A 15,270-nucleotide genomic window follows, 5' to 3' on the forward strand; every position below is an offset into this window, starting at 1 on the left:
GTTATGTAAGCAGACACATTTGCTAAGGTGAGAGCTGGTGAGCAACTTAATGTGGCCAGTTGTGCAAAACGTGTTGCTTATGGAGGTGAAGAAATTCAAACCGAAGGCTCAGTAGTGCTTTCATGTTATTTGGCTAGAAACTGCTACAGCTTACTATTCTATGTAGTCCGAAGACCTGTGCAGTCATTATTGGGTCTCAGAGACAGTTTGAGAATTAATCTACTTTCCTTCACCAAAGAAGTTCATCATATAAGTACATATCCTAGTTCCAATTTTATTGTAGCTATTTTCTCAGAGTATGCTGGTGGTTTTGATGACAAGTTATACAAACTTACTGTTGTGTATTCTATGAAGTTAGACCCAGAGGTCAGTCCACTGGTCAGTCCATCAAGAAAAGTTCCGAGAGCTATGCAGAATAAAGTCAAAGCTCAGTTGGATAAAATGGTGCAGCAAGTTGCAATGTGTCCAGTTACAGAACCCACTGAATGGGTGTTGTCCATGGCAGCAGCCCACAAAAAAAGGCTCAGATGAAATCAGAATGATCAGAATGATCCAAGAGATTTGAACAAAGCGTTAAAGAGACAGCATCATCCCATGCATACAGTTGAGAAAGTCACAGCCATAATACCGAATGCCACTGTTTTTTCAGTCTTCAATGCAAAAAGTCCATTTTGGCAAGTGATGCTTGATCGCAAATCTTCACTACTGACTACTTTCAGTATCCCATTTGGAAGATGTAGATTCCTCAGGCTGCCATTTGGAATACATTCTGCAAGTGAAGTCTTTCAGCATGCAATGAAGCAAATTTTTTCAGGTTATCCTTGTGCCATAATAGTAGATGATTTATCGGTTGGAGGTAATGGTGAAGCAGATCATAACAAAACCCTTAGGAAAGTTCTAGACAGAGCATGTGAATTGAACTTAAAGCTCAATCCTCTGAAGTGCAAATTCAGACTACCAGAAGTAACAAATGTAGGTCATTTATTTACCAGCAATGGCTTGCGACCAGACAAATCCAAGCAAGCATCTATTCTTGAGATGCCAGCACCAAATAATGTTCAAGCTCTACAATGTTTTCTTGGTATGGTCAACTATTTAGGCAACTTTATACCAGACTTCAGTGAACTGACAGTGCCTTTGAGAGAGCTGATGTGCAAAAATGTTACATGGTCTTGGTTGGAACAGCACCAGAGAGCATTTGAAGACCTTAAGCAGAAAATTACCACCCCACCTACATTAAGGTACTATAATGTCAATAAACCAGTAACCATTTCTGTAATGCTTCAAATTTTGATCTTGGTGCAGTTATTATTCAAGAAGGCAGACCAATAGTCTTGGCATCTAGAACTTTTACCCAAACTGAAATGCAATATGCTCAAATTGAGAAAAAACTTTTGGCAATTTGCATGTTCAAAATTTCATGATTATATTTATGGTCGAGCTATTCAGAGTGAAACTGATCATCAACCTCTAGTCACTATGTTAAAGAAGCCTATGCATTCAACTCCAGTGAGATTACAAAGAATAATGCTGAAATTGCAAATGTACAAGTTCAAAATGGTCTATGCAAAAGGCAAACTTCTTTAGCTGTCTGATACTTTATCTGGATCACCCAGAAATACAATGGAACAGCGTAATGCAGAGAATTTTGAATTTGATGTCATGGAAGTACGTCATTTTTCTACCACGAGACTTGATGAGCTGAGAGATCATACAAAGACTGATCCAATTTTGCAAAAGCTCAACCACTACATTAATGGTGGATGGCAGTCAAAGCAATCTAGTGTACCACCTGAAGTGCAAACTTATTTTCCTTACAGAGATGAAATGTTGATAGACGATGACATTATTTTCAAAGGTCCTAAAATTGTTGTTTCTGCTTCCTTACAACATGAATATATGCAGATTTTGCATCGTGGTCACCCAGGTTCTGAATCTACCAAAAGAATGGCGAGAGGCCTTCTCTAGTAAAATACATTGATAAAGTACTTTCTTCTTGTTCAGTATTCAATAGTACTAAACCGCATTTGCAGAAAGAACCACTTCAGCTAAGTCATGTGCCTAAACTACCTTAGTCAACAGTAGCCACTGATATATTCAAATGGATCAATCAGCATTACTTTGTGTTGGCAGACTCTTATTCAAACTAGTTTGAGATTGATTTACTACCTAATCTAATGTCCACTGCTGTTATCACCAAGTTGAAGCATCATTTCTCAGTCCATGGTAGTCCATACAAAGTTATTTCTGACAATGGTAGCCAATAACAGTCAATTGTTCCAGAAATTTGCAAAAGAATGGGACTTTGTACATTACTAGTAGTCCTGAATATCCACAGTCAAATGGACTAGCTGAACGTGCAGTACGGAGTGCAAAGCAATTATTAAAGAAGTCAAAATGTGATAATACTGATGTCTTTTTGAATTTATTCAATCTCAGAAACATACCCCGTGATTATATACTTGGCTTGTCTGCTCAGAGACTTCTATCTAGGCAAACCAGAACAACATTGTCTATCAGTTCCAGTTTGTTGAGGCCTAAAGTAAAGAACAACAGAACAATCAGAACCCAACTATTCAGAAAGCATTCTTTCCAGAAGTCCAGCTATGATAAATAGAGCAGATTTCTTCGTCCATTGAAAGAAAGAGACAGTTAGGATATAAACGGCGAAAGGTTTCGACTGGATTGGTCAATTAACAGGTATATGTGCCAAGCCGAGATCCTATTTCGTAGAATCTGAGGGTGTGGAGTACAGGAGAAATCGCAGACATCTTCCTGTATCAGAATCGATATTGCAGCATTGTTCCTGTGATACAGACTCTAGATCTCAGAGCAATCCAGAAGATGTTCCTGTTGCAGAATATGTCTTAACTTCTACTTCCATTCCTGATGATGTTCCTGATGACCCCAAAGTTGAACATTCAGCCGAGACAGTCTCAGTTGCTAGACCTAATTCTAATTTCCATGTCATTGTATAGAGCTTCACATGCAAATATATTTCTCTATTCTCATCTTAGAGCTGATCCTGCAGCAATCCCTCCTCTGGCTGAGTGAAAAAGCATCTTGCCTCCACCAACCCAGTTCCTGGGGATAAAGACTGGAGGAGGATGGACAGATGGGGAAAGAGACTTTTTTCTTCTGCCACATTAGCCTTCAGAATTCTGAACTACCATTACTATATGTGGATGTTCATTTTGAAGTGTGCCAACAGCTTGGAAGAATTTTCTTCTTCCCTTACCCCTGAAGGTAGATCTTATGTGAATCAGAGTGTGTCTGACTTGTCTCAAGTTTCTAAGCATGTCTTAAAGAGTATGTATGATTGTGCTGACAATGTTTCTGCTTCAGCTACTGTTTTGAGGAAATATGCTTGGGTAAGTAACCAAAACTTTTCAGATGACTTAAAGTCAGAAATATTGACTTCTCCACTAGACTTAGAAGCTTTGTTTGCCCCTGCTACTACTCAGATACTCAAATAATGGAATGATAGAGGTCAATTAATGCAGGGAGTCTCGAGGATTTTCAGGTCCCCAAATTCTGCCCTTCTAAAACCTCTACTACTATCAAAGGACAAACTATTCAGATAACTCAGCCTAATAATAAGTAGACACCCAAGAGAAAATGGGAGGAGAGCAATAACCCCAAATGTAAAAAACAAGTGAATTTCCCCCAAAAAGGGGAAGATAACAGCTTCATAATGACTCTGCCAGAGACCTGATTACATTTCCCCAGCCCCCTACCCTTATTCACTTACCACTTTCAAATCATCTATCCCTTGGTGCTCTGGCATGGTGTAAGATCATTTCAGATACATGGGTTTTAAAGGTGTTTCAGAAAAGTTACAAGTGGAACGGACATATTCTCCTACTCCTTTCCAGGGGATTCCCCTCCCCCTCCAAACAAAACAGATTTGTTTCCGTAAGTGCTTAACATATGTTTTAAGCAGGTGTCATAGAACATGTTCCTGTAGAACACTTAGGAAGGGGCTTTTGACCGATAATGTTTCTGGTCCCAAAAAACAGCACTTGTGAAAACCAGTTTTAGATCTCTCCTTTCTCAATCTGTATGTGAAAGTTCCAAAATTCAAGATGTTGACACTCCAATCAGTCTTAGCCCTTCTCCCAGATCACTATGTCATGGCAACCTTGGACTTCAAGGATGCTTACTGTCACATTCCAATAGCATACAAATTCAGGTGGTTCATTAGATATTGTGTATCTGGGTTACATTATCAATTCTCTGCATTACCCTTTGGGATACCTACTGCATCAAAAGTATTTACAAAGTGTCTAGCCCCGGTGGTGACTCACTGCAGGCTACAGAATATCCAGACCTTTCCTTAATTAATAACTTGCTTGTCTGCACAGAATATTTGCCCAGAAACCAGGAATTCTTAACAAATGTTTTATCCCTTCTAACCAATCTGGGGTTTTAGATAAACATACGGAAATCCTGCCTGACTTCATCATACAGGATTATGTTTTTAGGGTGCCTTATAGACAATCTCATGCAAAAAACATTTTTACCTCAAGACAAAATGGAAAATTATCAGTAAATATTCCTGAACTTTTCTCATCTGACTCAAGTTTCAGACAGAGAATTCCTGAGAATTCTATGCCTTATGGCTTCTATGATTCCAATGAAACGAAAGCCAGGCTGCACACAAGAAAGATCCACTGGTTTCTATAAAAACATGTGAACCCAACATCCCAGTGTTGGGATTTGTAAAGCTAGAACTACAGTGTCTCTCAATACAGGACTCCCTTTTTCTCTTTGTATCCCAAAGCAATCAGTCTTGGCAGACACCTCACTTAGGGGGCACTTTCTATGGGAGTAAAAGTGCCAGGTCTGCAGGACAATTTGGGCAGACAAATGCACATAAATGTCAAACACATGGTGGCTGTGATTCAAGATGTAAAAGCCTTACATCATCTTTGGCAGCCAGGACCTCTTCAGATTATTACAGATGACACCACACTGATATGGTGCTTAAACAAACAAGGGGGTACCAAGTCATACCAACTATGCCACTTGGCAATGATGGCTTGTGAGTTAGATTTTCAATACTCCCTGACTACTCAGCCTCTTACATACCATTAGAGCAAATGACAGAAGCAGACAAACTTAGTAGAACCTGGACAGAACCTGACCAATAAAAACTCAATCCAGAGGTATTCCAGGAGCTGGTCCAGATGTGGGGGAACACCTCAAGTAGATCTGTTTGTCTCCTTTCAAAAGAGACAACAAGACAAATTTTCAAAAAGATTTACCAAAACTCATTGTGGTATGTCCCTTTTGGCCAAGGTAAAATTGATTCTCCCTAATTATGCAATTGGCTAAGGCCAGTTAACCACAAGAATCCTCACAGACCTGATCTACTCACACAGGATAAGGGGAGTTTGATACACCCAACATCAAGCAACTGCATCTGACTGCCTGGATGATTCAGTTCTGATGTCTCTTAGGCACTTTTTTCATAAGGTACTACAGTAGGGACTAAAAGAGGTAAGAAAGCCTCCTTCTAGAAGGTCACATATTGGCAAATGGAAAAGATTTTCTAGTTGCTGTCAAACTAATAACCGGGGTCCCATCAGGGAGTTTGCTTAAATAGTTATGTTACTATCATCTTGCCTTTTGTATGGTTCTATCAAAATGCAACTGGCAGCCATTTCAGCTTGTCTGCCCATGCATTCCCCTCTTTCTTCTTTGTTTGTTGTCAAACAGATTATGAAACGGGTGTTACATATGAGACCCCCTCGCAAAAAAATACAATCATCTTGGGATCTCAGTTTTGTACTGCAGAAACTGACTTTGTCACTTTTTTGAACCTGTCACTTTGACTAAGTTGAGATTTATTACTTGGAAAACTGTTTTACTTGTTACTCTGATATCTGCAAGGTGAATATCTGAGTTGCAAGCTCTCACTGTGTGGAAAACCTATCTATTTTTCCATAGAGAAAGGATTACTCTGCAGACTAACCCCACAATCATGCCTAAGGTTGTCTCAGTGTTCACTTTGAATCAAACAATCAATCTCCCATTTTTTTTTTTTTATCCAGAGCCAGAAAACAAGGGAGAACAGATTCTTCATACCTTCGATATGCAAAGGCCACTCAGGCATTAACTTGACAGAACCAGTTCCTTTGGGAAAGTGGACCAGCTATTTATTTCCCATACAGGAACTAATACAGGTGAAGCCATGTCTAAACAGGCTATCCCCTCTCTAGATGGTTGTTCTCTGCTATTGTGTTTTGTTACTCCCACCATGATAAAAACATTCTAGACCCATTCAACTAGGGCTTTAGCTCCTTTGATTGTATACTGGAAAGAAGTTGACTCTAGAAACATTATAGAGACAGCTAATTTGTCCTCCATCAATACTTCCATAAAACACTACAAACTGGATGCCTTCTCTAGGTCCAAAGAAGGCTTTGTAAGGATGAATCTCCAGGTGCTGCTGGACCCTTATCCTTACTCCTCCAAGGTTGGGTAAGCCTTGATAATCCACTCATAGGCTATTACATCAATGAGAAAGATGAATATAGTACAGCTGTGTAAGTTGCATTTACCCATAACAGTAGATGTTTGAATTCCTCCCTGCTGCAGTAACTGCACCCACCAACCACTACCCCTGTTGTACATAGCTGCTGTGGGTTGTAATTTTCATGTTTACTCTTTCATTGGTTACAGTAATTGTCTATGTTTAAGGATCTGCTCTCATTTTTTTTTTGTTTCTTTTTTTTTTTGTTTTGGGGCAAGAAAGCCCTGAAGACTTTTTCCCTCTGGCTGTTTTTATACTTCCCTCCCAAAGTAATTAGCCTATAGCATGGGTGCTGGAACCATAGAGCCAGGGGGAGGGGGAGCCACCCACTTTTACAACTGCAAGACCTGTCGGGAAAAAAATATGAAGTGGAGTTTTAACACTAACATGGATTCACACATGGAAGTTAAACTAACTAAACAAGCTGTTCTGGTTCTCTTATTGCTCCGTGTTACAGGAGTTATGCTGCCGCTGTTCCGTTGGTGCTGCCAGAGCCAGAGTCATGCCGGAAAGGAGAATTTAGTTAATTTATTTACAGGAGTTGTGCTGCTCCCGTGTGTGTGTGTGTGTGTGTGTGTGTGTGTGTGTGTGTGTGTGTGTGTGTGTGTGTGTGTGTGTGTGTGTGTGTGTGTGCAAAATGCCCCAGTTAGGTATACCTGGTGATTACTGTTACTCAGGCTCAAACAAGAGCCTGAATTCTCTACACATACCACCACTTGTGATTCAGGGAGTTGAGTCCATTCCTCTCACCTGCCCAGATTTTCACAGAATATTTGGCTCATACTCTCAGCTCCTTGTGAAATCCACTAGACACTCAACTAAATCTCTCCACTTTGCACCACAAGAAATCTGGAAAAATAAGAAATAATGCACATAAAATGGATAATACAGTTTCCAGCTTTGAAACTAATAAACATTGTGAGGTTCTGTATTTTGTTACTACTTATGGTAGCTTTAGTGCTGAATTGGTTAGGTTGGTTAAATTTTATTGGAATTATTTTGTTTCCCTCAATAATGTGGCTTCATTGTTAGATGTCAGGTTAAGATTTTCTTATAAACGGAGGAATATTCAAATTTTTTTGGTGAGTAGTAATTTTTCCTTGCCCTCTGAAAGTCCTGAATGTAACACACTATCTAGTGGTACTTTTAAATGTGGCAAATGTAGAGCATGTAATTTTATAGTTAGAAGTTTTTCTCATATAAATAATGTTATTTTTAATACATGTAATCATTTTACTTGTAATTCTGAAGGTGTGATTTATGCACTTAGATGCCCATGTAATAAATTTTACATTGGGGAAACTAAAAGGGCATTTAAATCTAGATTGATGGAACATGCTAGGGATATTGTCAATAAAAAAGAGGAAAGCTCTGTGGCTATGCATTTTAAAAAAATTCATGATAGTAAGAATGGGGGACTGCAAGGTACAGTTTTGGAAAAAATAAGCATGTCTTGCTTTGATACTTACGATATTAAACATTTTTTATTATTTAAGGAAGCCACTTATATTTTAAAATTTGATACTTTGTACCCTCATGGGTTAAATGAAGAATTTAACTGGAGGGTGTTAATTTAATTGTTTTTATTTAATTTTTTGATTGTAACTAATTGTTTAATTAGCTATTGAGTAATATATATAGTATGTGTATTTTGTAAGCTCTTTACTCCTTGAAGGCTAAGGCCGAGACGTCAGAGGAATGAAGTGTGTTTTTTCTTAATTTGTGGATTACTTTGTGGTTGTTTTTCCTTTTGTTGCTTGTTACTAAATTTGGAAAAAGCCTCTTAAACTTTGTGCTTTTCTGGCAAATCATTGAGAACTGAATTCACTAAATAATGATAGCCCTTTAAGTTTCAGTTGTCCTATTTTTCAGGAAACACATGGTAACACAAAACACTTCATTTTAGCAACTTTCTAAGATTATACAAGCAATATTTAAAATGTGTCCCTGGTTTTGGGCCTTTGCCCCCCAAATAAATTTTGGCTTTTTCCACATTTCTTGTGCTGCGAAGTTGAGAGATTTAGTTGAGTGTCAAGTGGATTTTACAAGGAGCTGAGAGCTTCAGGGGAAGAGAAGTTTAGTGCTACTTATGCTAAGTTGTTTACATTGTTATTAGCACATGTAGTATACTTGCTCTTGACGCAGAAGGTTGTGGGTTCTACTCCCATAGTATGCAAATGAATCGCTGATACTGTACTGTGTTGTACTTTAAAGGGAGTGAATGCTGCAGTCCTATGAATGTTCTCCTTTGGAGGAGTTATCTAGTAACTATGAACCTGTCATCAGTTTGACATCCATTCCCAATTGCAAAGTTACTAGCTTATCATTTTTTAATGTAGCATAGGCAAATTATTCTTAAAGAGCAACATGCACTTTATTTGTAGATGAAACAATGAAATATAAAGGTGTTTGCTAGCAGCAACCGCGTCATTAATTACAGATCCCTTTAATGTGGAATTATTTAGATGACTTACTTCTGCAGAGATTTTTCATATTTACTAATATTGGTGGATTGTAATGACAGAAGTTTGAGGGCCTTTTATGGTTGAAATTTTCTGAAATGGGTAGTTTTTCATTATTGGTTCATACATTTTGTTTCATTGCTTACTGGAAGACTGTTCCAAACCACAGATTTAAAACACATACTAACTAATGGTGCTGTATTATACAAGGAATATAATTTAATACAATCAGGTTAATACAACCAGGAAGGTGAATCAAAGAACGCAAACATGTATGATTACAGGGTGCAGGAGATCAAAATAGGAAAAGACACCAGTCACCATTTGTGTCCCCCAGGGATCGGTGTTGAGACTTTTTCTGTCTGACATAAACATCTCAAAAGTAAAAGGAAATGCCAAAGGCATTGGCCGACTAACGTCCAAACACACACACACCAGAAGTTTAGAGGTTACAGCCCTTTACTACATTAGTATAGTAGAATGAATGAATGGATATAAGAGTATTGAATGAAGTGTACTAGTGTAACACCAAGGAACATTTGGAAAGTAACACTAGGTTTATATGTTTTTAAAAATATTGTTGTGCCTTTTTTAAAAAACTTTGTAATAATAGTTGCATATATTCACATATAAGTGAGTTATTAATCCTAATGTGCAATATAAGTAGTGTGTTTTTAAAGAAAAAGTTCTGGTTCAATTTTAAAAGAAAATGAGTTGATTGATTAATTGAAGGTAGTTTGAAATCATTGGTTCTGAAGAAGTCTACTAAACCTGTGATTGATCAAATTGTGTTAACTGTGCTTTGCTGTGATCGCATTAAACCTGTTTTAAGAACTAAGAGTGGATTATTGAGAACCTGGTTGGAGGTGATAGTTACAATCCTATACTGAGGGTGTAGCCAGCTCCTGGCACTGCTTGCTCGAGCTACAGAGATCCTGGTGAGCTTTTTATTGAGCAGAGCTGAGTTGCTGAAGGATGATGTCAACAAACAGACCAGTGACTACTGTCAAATCCAATTTTGTAAGAGCTACATCTATTGATTTGACTTTAATTCAAACTCTAATGAGATCGACAAGTTGGTGTTAAATGATGCGGAATTTACCTTCGATTTTAGTCTCTTCCATTTACAGGAAGAGACTCATTAAGCCCAAACAGCGGTCAGGACCAACACTGACCATCATAAAGGTACTGTGACGAACAATATAAGCTCTAGCCCTTGTGTAAAAGGAAATATGCATTTACCAAGGAATAAGGGCACCTTACATCATAACCATGTGAACAATAAAAACAGTAGACTATATTCTAACGATGTTATGAATAGTTTTTTTAATGATGATTACAATTTTGGGAACAATCATTTAAAAAATGATGAAAGGGATGATGGAAATGTAAAATATGTAAATAGTACCATAAAATCTAAAATATACTTATTGGGTAAAAAATTGAATAACATCAAGGGGGTAAAGATCGATAATGGATATTTAGAAAAATGTTTAAATTTAAAGATTGTGCCCAAGGGGCTTAGATTTTTCAAGCTACCCTTAGGGATACAGTTTTCTGATTCAGTGCAAAATGAATTTAACAGTTTGTTTGATTTCTTTGGTTTTGAGTTCATCAAGCTACTTATGAAATTCAATGATGAAAAAATAGGGAGCTTGATGGTAGAAATAGAACAGTTATATAATGAAATTACCCAGGAACATAATTTTTCCTCTTGGCAAGAGCTTTACGACATATATAATAGAAAACTGGATAAACTTGAAAGGGACTTGGAGGCATATAAAATGCAACAAGTATAGTAGGATTAACACTAATGAGATACAACATGGGAATTATAGGGGTAGGAACAAAATAAGAGATGAGGATGAAAATTTTCAAGGGGGAAGGTTTCATCAAGCACCCATCTATCACAGAAAGAGATAGATATCCAAAGGGGAGCTCCCTCGGAGATTATGGAAGTGTGTATCCCAGAGGTCAATGTGATTTCAACAACTAAGGAATTAGATACGAACCATGAGGAAACCTCAGTTACGGAGGCCAACATTGGTAGTAAAGTAGCTATCCATTCCTTTTTAGGGTTTAAAGTATATAATTTTACTGGGATGTATATTACGCAGGAATTCTTCTCCTTGTTCAGCAAGGGAATGAAGTTTATACCTACAGCAAGACTAAATTTATTTGATGTCATAAAAGAAGTGAAGTTGTATTGTCGTAGATTGCAGCTAGCACTCCAGTTTAACAATGTTAAAAGTGAAGGGTTATCAAAAAAGTTAGTTAGAAAAAGTGCATATATTCCGGTGACAAATGTGCAGGTCAGCAATTATGAACGTATGGTATGTAAGGATATTTATAATTTATACGGAAAGGTACGGAGAGACCCATGGTATGATACACTCTTTCTAGATAACCTTACGAAGGGCGAGAGATTATGCTTGGACCAAGTGGTTGCGAACAGAGAAATAAGGATAATGAAACCGGACAAAGGGGGTGGTTTAGTGATATTTGATACCAGTGTTTACCACAAAGCTATACAGGACATCCTATTTAATTCTGGGAATTATGAGGTGACATCTCTCAACCAGATTAATATAGGATATCATAGAATTGATTTGATTATTGAGGAGTTTTTGTTGGATAGTCGTATTACGAATGAAGAATATGACTTTATTAGGACAGAGCATCCTGTGATGTCCAAAATTGTTGGCATACCTAAAATCCACAAAAATATGGAAAACCCCCCCTTTAGGCCTATTATATCCGGATCAAAATCAAAGACTTTTAACATTGGAGTTGCTATAGACCATTGGTGCAAACATGTATACCAAAATGTCCCCCATTTAACAAAAGACTCATGGGATTTTTTGAGCAAGTTGAAACCTGATATATGGTCACCCGAAGTCATTTTTTTGACCATAGATGTTAAGGAATTGTTTGCATGTATTCCCAATACAACGGGACTAGAATACTTTGAAAACAGCTTGAGGAAACATTCTAATCTTACATGGGACAGAACTTGTTTAATTCTTGACATGATGAGATTAGTTCTCTCGCATAATTATATAGAATTTCAGGGAGAATATTTTAGACAGATTCGAGGAGTGGCAATGGGGCCATTTTTGCAAATCTCGTCATGCTAGAATGGGAGGAAACATATGTTCTGCCTAGTATGTATTACAAGTATATAGCCTTATATGTACGCTTTTTAGATGATCTCTTCATTGTATGGAAGGGACCTGCTGAAGACATACCCAGCTTTATATCATATATTAACAACACAACGAGTTTTCTTAAATTCACTTATAAAGTTGAGAAGCTAGGAATACCATATTTGGATACTTTCATTAGTCATACCAGCAAAGGATTTCAATCAAAAATTTACAGGAAATCGACTTTTTCTAACGACTATATCCAATTTGACAGTTGTCATCCTCCATACATCTTTAAAAATGTGCTCAAGGGGCAATGCATTCGGGTTGCCCGAATGTGCTCTGTGAGAGAGGATATGGAGGATCAAATGAGTTTAGTAGCTAAAATGTTTTTGGCTAGAGGGTACCCTGAGGATATGGTGGAGGATGTTACTAAATATGTTATAAGATCATGGGGGGAGAAATACCTCCCGTTGTTGGGAAGTGCTACATTTGTAAAAGATCACCAAAAGGAAGGTATAAGTAACAACAAGAATGTGTGTGTTATAATGTTTAACCCATATTCCAATTTGGTTAAAGAGATTTTAAGGAGGCATTGGGACATTTTTTCAAGTACGGACGATATTGCTAGAGTGTTAGGTGACCATCCAGTCAGTGTATTCAAAACCTCCTTCAATTTAAAAAGAATTATTGAGGGGGGAAGTAGAAAGGAGAAAAAAGGTGGTATGAACAACAGAGAGGAACACACAAGTTCTTGTGGCAGGTGCAAGTACTGTCAGTACATTAATGCCAATAGAATCACGAAATTGGCCAATAGTACCAAAACCATTTGTTATGGTAAAAGAGGAAATTGTAACACCATGCGGGTGGTGTATTTGGCTTCCTGTTCTGGGTGTCAAGCTTACTATATTGGTAAGACAGAAAGGAAGCTAAAAACCCGTATTTATGAGCATTTATATAAAATTAAGAAAGTGGACACAAAGAATGCACTTAGCAAACACGTTAGTGAGAAAGGAATCCAACATAGTTTTACTTTTAAAATAATTGATCAAGTTGGGGTAAATGAGCTTGGGGGTAATTGGAAGGTTAGATTGTCATGCTTAGAAGCCAAATGGCAGATTTTGTGTGATGCCACTTCTTGGCCAGGGCTAAACGACAGTATAAGTATTAAACCCTTTCTTCTTTTAGATAGGGGTTGACAATATATTGAAAATATATTATCAAATATTGTCAAATATATGGTCAAACGTCCAAACACACACACACCAGAAGTTTAGAGGTTACAGCCCTTTACTACATTAGTATAGTAGAATGAATGAATGGATATAAGAGTATTGAATGAAGTGTACTAGTGTAACACCAAGAAATATTTGGAAAGTAACACTAGGTTTATATGTTTTTAAAAATATTGTTGTGCCTTTTTTAAAAAACTTTGTAATAATATTGGAGAGTATTACATACTATATAATAGTTGCATATATTCACATATAAGTGAGTTATTAATCCTAATGTGCAATATAAGTAGTGTGTTTTTAAAGAAAAAGTTCTGGTTCAATTTTAAAAGAAAATGAGTTGATTGATTAATTGAAAATTTTTTTGGCGCCAAATTTACTATAAAAGGTATTTGGTAGTTTGAAATCATTGGTTCTGAAGAAGTCTACCTCTAGTAGATGAAAGCGCTAAACCTGTGATTGATCAAATTGTGTTAACTGTGCTTTGCTGTGATCGCATTAAACCTGTTTTTAAGAACTAAGAGTGGATTATTGAGAACCTGGTTGGAGGTGAATTCGTGCTTGGTACATTCATTGTACCTTAGTTACAATCCTATACTGAGGGTGAAGTCAGCTCCTGGCACTGCTTGCTCGAGCTACAGAGATCCTGGTGAGCTTTACGGTGTATTGGCCGACTAAGTTTGAGATGGCTGCAAACTGGGAGCAGTTATTGAATCCCCGAATTGAAAAATTTATTTTAATTTGCGCTGCTTCTATATTGTGCTGGAATTTGCTGGACTGGACTAAAGTCTTCTTAAGACACAAAGTCTTCCTGGCTGTTTACTGCTGAAATCAAAGTCTAATTATCACAGTCTGTTAACCACAGAAATTTGCAGAATATACACTGATGCAGCATCTGACTTTAAGAGCAGTAACCAATAAATAGCTTTTTATAAACAAACCACACATACTCTTCTGTTAGTTTGTAGCATATATTTACAAAGTTTTCCTTCACAAACAGTATAGAATGATGACTTTTCTTTCTGCATACAATACCTCGAAACAAGTGTGTTTCTATCAAAATACCTCTAATATATCTGAATTAATACAGTTATATACAGTACTAGTCATGCACATAGATTTAGTTTTTTCCTCTTGGTAGACTTTTCTGTTGTCCTTTTGTAATTTACTTGAAAGCACTTTTGCTGATGTGAGGATGCCATTAACGGAAATCTGAAAGGAAACATCTGTACAGGCTGTTCTGCTGCTGTTCCTGTCTGTTAATGGATATTTGTAAACTGTTCTGCAAACATGAGAAAAGCATATAATACTTGCTTTCCAAAATTGCTTTTCTAGGCTTCTTTTCTGATGATTCTATAAAAAACCATGTCCATTTATTTATGAGGAATTACGTCAAGCTTTTCTTAATACTGTGACAAACATGTATATTGAGGAAAACACATACTATAAAAACATGTCCATTGTCAGAAGTCTGAAAGGAAACAAACTGCTCAGGAAATATATTGTGTTCATTAATAGATCTTCTTTGTTTTTCACTTATTTCAGCTAGAGCTATGTCATACAATATGAATGCCATTTTAAATTGCTAAGCTATATTCCTACATTAAAGCAAACTTTTTATTTTATTCTTTATCTTTCATATATTTGTAGCAGAATTAATTTCAACCTTATATTCACAATTCACAAACACTAACAACTCCCTATTTTTTATAGGAAACACATTAGGAAACAAAACCTTTAGTCTTTTTTGATACAAGTCAAAATGTAATTTTACATAGTTAATACAATTATATAAAAGTATTACTACCAAAACTGAATGTATTTAACAACTTTTTCTTTTGAAGACCATTCTGTGAAAATATTTTATCAATAATGAGCTGTGTCTGCTTTAG

Source organism: Protopterus annectens, chromosome 2.part1, assembly GCF_019279795.1.
Source record: "Protopterus annectens isolate FY-2018-M chromosome 2.part1, PAN1.0, whole genome shotgun sequence".
Taxonomy (NCBI): Eukaryota; Metazoa; Chordata; order Ceratodontiformes; family Protopteridae; genus Protopterus; species Protopterus annectens.